Source organism: Ochlerotatus camptorhynchus, unplaced genomic scaffold (assembly GCF_037179485.1).
Source record: "Ochlerotatus camptorhynchus isolate MF236.1 unplaced genomic scaffold, CSIRO-AGI_Acam_v1.1 ptg000274l, whole genome shotgun sequence".
Lineage (NCBI taxonomy): Eukaryota > Metazoa > Arthropoda > Insecta > Diptera > Culicidae > Ochlerotatus > Ochlerotatus camptorhynchus.
The window spans coordinates 3693500-3700129 of record NW_027040763.1 but is presented as its reverse complement, the minus strand read 5'-3'; the positions used below and the strand labels follow the sequence as shown (position 1 = coordinate 3700129).

Here is a 6630-nt window from a genome sequence, read left to right as displayed (position 1 = left end):
GATAAGTCATAACATATGATAATCATGCACAGTCAGTGATGGCATAATTATTAGCAAATTGATATTTTTCGCTCTCATACGCTCTCAATATATCATGCTTAATATTGATTTTACAAGCTCCTTTGATTTTTTAAACCTCTTTATTTGTTCTACATTCAAAATAAACTACATTTCATTTTAACCTAGGTGCTTCAGTTACTGCAGTAACTTACCAGCTTTAAGCTCCTTTGATATTGCGAGACTATTCACAAAGTCTAAAGTTTGTACCTGAGAGTTTAATCGAGACAATAATGATTCCGTTGCACCTCGTTTCCTTAGGAAGAGAAGGTATAACAATTCTATCTCTTTTTCCTCTTCACCGATGGCAGACTTGAAGCAACTGTTGCCACCCGTTATGACAGTTTCGGTTGCGTTCGGGTGTAAAGCAGAAATCATGAAACTTAACTCACCACAGTTTGATGAAATTTGCAGCTGGTGAGTTTTGTTAGCTTGATATTCCAAGCTGCGATATCACAGCTTGCAATATCATCCGCAGTTATTTGTTTGATGATTTTTATGTACGAAAATCACGAGTGATCTTGATCTTTGGTGAGATTTGATTTTTTGATATTTTTTCAACACTGATCATGCATGTCTTAAAAACAAACGTTTGTATATTTCTTATAAAAATAGTCATGCGTATAAACGAATTTTCCTCATTGTAGGATTTATTAGTCTAAGAAGATGAGATTCGAATCACATGATTAAAATTCGTATCATCTTCACTTGAGCCATCGCTATCCAAAATGCTATGTATGTACACTGCAACTCTTCCACCTACATGACAAGCAAAGCTGCTTGCCACCTTGCGCTTGTTGAATTGTTAGAACGCTTCCCTTGCACGAGCTGAAGCACCTGATGCACCTTAACCCTTTTTCCTCACCAATGGCTTCAATCACCATCCCATTCAATCAACGGGAAAGTGTGCTGACAGTGATAATTCCAATCTGACTAAGCATCTTCCCCGTAACATTAAACTTATGGAAGCTAAAACCGTATCGACTAAAAGCGTGAATACCTGCACAGCGGTGAGCTGAGGTACACGAAAAAAGTTGGGACCCCTTTGTTTATTTTGATACCGTAGCCGCTCAAAATATAGTTTCATCAATTACCTATTTTTTTTTTGAGTTGAGCAACTTGTTTCAGTACCTTGCGGTATCACGATAAACAAGGAGTCCCCACTTTTTTCGTGTACAAAAATCGTTCCACGCACACGGTGCCACCATCACACCTCCCAGAATTGATCGTATACATTAAAGTTAATAGCACACTTTTCACCGGGAATTTGCAGCTTCCTCTCGCCTCCGTCTCGCCGTTCGTTTCACAAACGAGGCACATTTGAGCTATTCCAGGCAAAAAACCAAAAACAATTTTTTTTTTATCGATGATCTCCGATTTGCATGAAACTTTGCATAGTTGAAATTTGCAGGCAATCATTCACATATTTGCTTAAATTGGGCCATTTTTATCTTTTAATTTTTTTCATAGTCACAAATTTGACATTTTTCAAAAAACTGTAGCACGTAAACAAAATATCTAATCAAAATGACGCCTGAGACAAGGTTTCAAAGATAATTAAATTATTTTTAGGGAAAATACACACAGTAAATTTGTTAAAGCTTTTTAAATAAACATTACAAATGTGTTAAAATCTCAAATATCGCAAAAGGTCTATGTTCAATTTTTAATATTTGTATTTTTTTATTTTGGCCATTGCAAATTTATGAGAGGGATGAACTCCCCCCTTCAAGAAGTCAGGGGCAAATTAATATAGCAATTAATTGTTTGCACATACAAATGCATAATTTAAACCAATAATACGTATGCGTGATAATGTTTGCACCATTGAACAATGTCACAATTAAAAAAAATCTCAAAAATTTCGTTTTCGAGTTTTTTTTATTTATTCAAAGAGGGGATGTTTCTCAGAGTCTTAAACTCTTAACCATCGATCGAATTTCCACTTGCCGCAATTACGACCTCCACACGCTTCCGGAATGCACGGTAGTCCTGTGCGCCGCCGCGCCACGCCGCCGCCGCCGGTGCTTTTTCATACGCCGCCGCCGCCGACGATTTCGAGTCGGCGCGCCGCCGAGACCATTTTTCATACGCCGATGACGATTGTGCTTGTTAGATTTTTTTTTAATGAAAATGCAATTACCTCGATTCCCGATACCTATGTTGCTTATCATATTCAATAACTGCAAAGTATGCACATAAAGCAAAACAATTTTAATATTAAAATACGTTGAAATTTTCATTTTTAGACAATGATTTTAAATTGATTTAAATAATAATTACGTATTTTGCATTGTAAGAATTTTGTATTAATTAGTTATGCGCAAACATTTATGAAACTACGTATTATTTTCGGTGTACTTATTCCTTATGAGCCAAGGAATAAGTGCCCAGAATATACTAAAAAATTAACGTAAATCCATAGTTGTATAAGCGTTTGCGCAAAACTTACACAATGCGCGTAGCATTTACTATATTAGTTGAACGCAAACACTTATACAATAACGGTTCTACAATAAATATGTTTGGTGTCTTCAGGCCACTTACTCATTGGCTCATAAGAAATAAGTGCGCCGAAGACACTAAAAAGATTTTATGTAGTCCCGTAGTTTTATAAGCGTTTGCGCACAAATAATAAATAAAATTTGTCTTGTGATGCGCAATAGCTTTACTTCAATTATATTGATGTGCATTTGCTTACCCCCACCAAGGCTATCGCGCCAAAAATAAAACGTCAAAGTTTATCATAGCAAATCCGTACGCTTTGGAAGTGTACGCAAGTGGAGCCATATAAAGTTTAGTTTTTATACTGCTAAGAAAAATGTCTGGCAATCTGAACAAAATATCGTTGTCTTTCTTTTCTGTTGACACCAGTCATAGCAGTGAAAAATCCAGTGCAAGTTGAAATTACTTTGGGAAGCTAATGCATGAAAAGAATGGACGAAATACTCACATCATTTCAGAAAAGGTGTACCGTAAAACGGGGTATCTTTGATAATGCGGGTAGTTTTGATAGTATAATGTAAAGATTAAATTTACTCGCTGCGCTTTTTCGAAATTAGAAACATTGGTTCAATATTGTAGCTTAGGGTATTTTCGTTGATATCGTATATAGTTTTTATATAGTATGTGTTACATATTTAACAAACATATTAAAAAACAATTTTCGTGTTTTTCACCTATTTAAAAAAGTACTCAAACCATCACTTATGAAATGTATCTCCGATATAGCCATCACAAATTCAACGTTATATTCTTATTGCTTATGATGTTTTCTGAATATATACTCATTCAAAGTTTCATAATTTTTAAATATTTAAAGAACTAAATTGTTTGAGTTTCACTCATTTTTTTCTACATTCATCGAGCATTATCAAAGTAACCCCAAATCATGAAACTGATGTTCGGTCACAAAACTAAAAAAAAATGGTGCAAATACTTTAATTCCCATTCAACATATTACTAGCGAATTGACTCGCAGCAAACGTAGAGTAGCAATTTGAATGTTGCACGTGTCGTAGATGCTGATATTTGTGCACTTAAAGTTTCGAAATGGTTCCGAGAATAAGGATGTCACAGCAATTCACCTTAATGCGATATTTTTACGGACACCATAGTGGCACGCCGATACACGCCGCCGCCGCCGCCGCCGATAAAGCCCAACGGCGTCACGCCGTTACGCCGCCGCCGCCGGTGCATAAATGATTCCTACGCCGCCGCCGCCGATGGTATGACCGGCGCACAGGTCTAATGCACGGCAGGTTCTAATAATGTAGTCTGGATCCATTTCTCTCCAGGTACGGGTCAATGTTTGTCTGAGGCTTGCTATACTCGGGTGGCATTTAGAACAGGCCTTGGCCTTCATGACGCGCCATATTGAGTAATCCAGCGGATTAAGATCGGGGCTGGATAGCGGCCACATATCCTTCGCCCAGAACGGAAGATGTTCCTGCAACCACTTCTTAGTGCGGTTCGAGGTGTGACACGGAGCCCCATCTTGTTGAAATACAACATTTGGCTTCGGACCATACTGTTCTTTGATCCACGGAAGAACATACTTATTTAAAATCCCGATGTAGACCTCCGTGTTGAACTTGTCGCCTTCTGGAATGAACACCGGGTCCATTTTTTTTTGCCATCGGAAGCCACCAATCCAAACACCATAACGCTAGCAGGATGCTTGGTCAGATACACGATCTTGTGCTCGTCGGTCACGTCTTTTACCGGAAGAGAACTAATATACCGGTTGGTTCTGGAATTTGATACGGGATCGACGGTAAACATACTCGCGTCGGTGAACAGGATTACCGGATTTTTTTCGCTTAAGGAAGTTCAAGACTTTCTTGCATCGTTCGACTGGTAGCTCCCGGATGCGGTTGGTAATCATGTGAGTTTTTTTTTCCGTGCCATCGACTTCGCCCGCAATCTTCCTTTACGATCTTCCGTGCCGTAAAGTCACTGATCCCGTGTTCTTTTGTCATTTTCCTTATTGAACGCACTGGATTCACCCGAATCTTCCTTTTGATAGCAGCGATAACCCTCGGAACCCGAGCTGATCTCGGATGACCTGTGGCCACCTTCGCGGATAGTTGTCCTTTCTTTTCTCGGTCTAATACCCTTTGGACGGTTTGGGACACTCCCACGGCGATTGAAATGTCTTTTTGCGACATTAGCGCGTGAGACAAATCACGAATACGCTGCCACTTCGTCATGGTGCAACTGTCAAACTAATCATTTTCTTTTATACACAGCCTACTACCATAGAGATAACTCTAAGACAAGTAGGTCCCGAAGAAACGTGCTCAACTTTTTGGCTCACCTCTGGTACTATCTTCGGTCCCAAGCTTGTCGAATCACCTCTCGAAACATAGGAAAAACCAATAACCCCTCATTTTATCTGTCAAACTTTCATACACGCTAACTTGAAAGTACCCATTAATGGTTGAAAAAGACCCATTTTGAAGAAAAGTGGCTTAACTCATTAAATGAGTAAATTGTTTACCCATTAATGAGTATCTGTTACCCATTAATGAGTAATTGTTAATCATTAATGGGTAACAGATACTCATTAATGGGTAAAATTGTTTAATCATTAATGAGTTAAGCCACTTTTCTTCAAAATGGGTCTTTTTTTACTCATTAATGAGTATTTTCAAGTTAGCGTGTAGCGAATCAAAACAAACATTGCGTAGTACTAGAATTTCGACTAGAATAGGGTACGTTAATCGTTTGCTTGGGACCAATAGGCTACTAAAGTGGTGAGCCAATTTAAAATCGTTAGTTTCGTATTGATTGTTGCTACTACGGTATGAGCTATATACGGTAAGAAAAAAGTACTCAACGGCCAGTTCACTTTTACCTATTTTTGACTAGTTTGTCTCCTTTTCTCCTACTAGTGTTGTCAAAAACGGAGGAGCAAAACCACCCAACAGGGGTAGTAAAGTGTGGGAACCCAACGTTGAGTATAATCATATTTACCTACTGTTGGGTACAACTAATTTACTTTTGGTTTAAAAGCCAGTGGAAAATTCCATACGAACTGCACACAAGTAAATGAAAATTACTTTGACCCGCTTTACCTACTTTTGGGTTCCAGCACTATAGTGCCGAGATGAGTGAAAAGAACTTAATTTTGGGTACTTTTTTCTAACCGTGTAGGTTACGTGTAAAGAGCCTGAGTTTATAAAGAGACGACATCTTATCCATTTGACAGGTCTTCTGCTCGATTGGAATGACATTGTATGCACAGGTGAAACGGGAACCTTATTTGTACGATTATCACGCATACGGTAGATCTAGTCAACTATTTACACAATTGCGTCAAGTTTTATTGAAAAGAAAGAAAAGTGAACAAATTAAAAACGTCAAAATCTGGCATGGGGTTCAATGAACTGGATCTTCCTTTCCTGGATTACCAAGGGGAAGTGGTTTCAATATTGTGTGGCCAGAAACAAACCGATAAAATCGTTCCGAGTGCCAATACTGCAGCAAAACCACACTTTGGAGATGTCGTAAGAGCTCCGTTTCTATTGGCGAAGGGAACCTTGTAAAAGATCAGGGAAAGTTCAGGAAACTTTCTTGAAGTGCAGTAAATTCCGAAGGAGTTTCTCAAACTTTGTAGAAGTTTATTGACCTTTATATCATTTAAGAAAACTTTGTTTAAGTTAAGTAAACTTTATAGAATTTCAGCTAAATTTGTAGAAAATCAGCGAACTCCGTAATACCCCGTTCACATTACAGCCTATATCACGTAATATAGGCTGTCTTGCGATGAGCACTCATACAGAGGATTTCCAGTGAAAACTAGATGTATGAGCAGGCATGGAAAATCATTTGCATTCATTTCGTGCATTCATTTACATTCATTTGCCCCTAACTTTTTTCATCAACAGAATTCCGCAAAATAATGTATGGAACTTTTGAAGGTTTTGTTATTAACTACAACTTTTGTTAAGAACTCAAATCCGTATCTTTTAAAGGGTGTCCACGATGAAATTGCCACACACAAAATTGATTCGCAAAATTCGAGTTTTCATCCGATTGCCATCAAATTTTCAGGGATTGAGGAATAAC

At 38.1% G+C, this 6630-nt stretch overlaps 1 protein-coding gene across 1 annotated transcript in view; it reads left to right on the top strand.

Annotated features, from left to right (window-relative positions):
• The window catches only part of LOC135705775 (ejaculatory bulb-specific protein 3-like), a 61523-nt gene that overhangs the window by 15024 nt on the left and 39869 nt on the right, over nucleotides 1-6630 (top strand). The gene's annotated exons all lie outside the window — the stretch shown is intronic.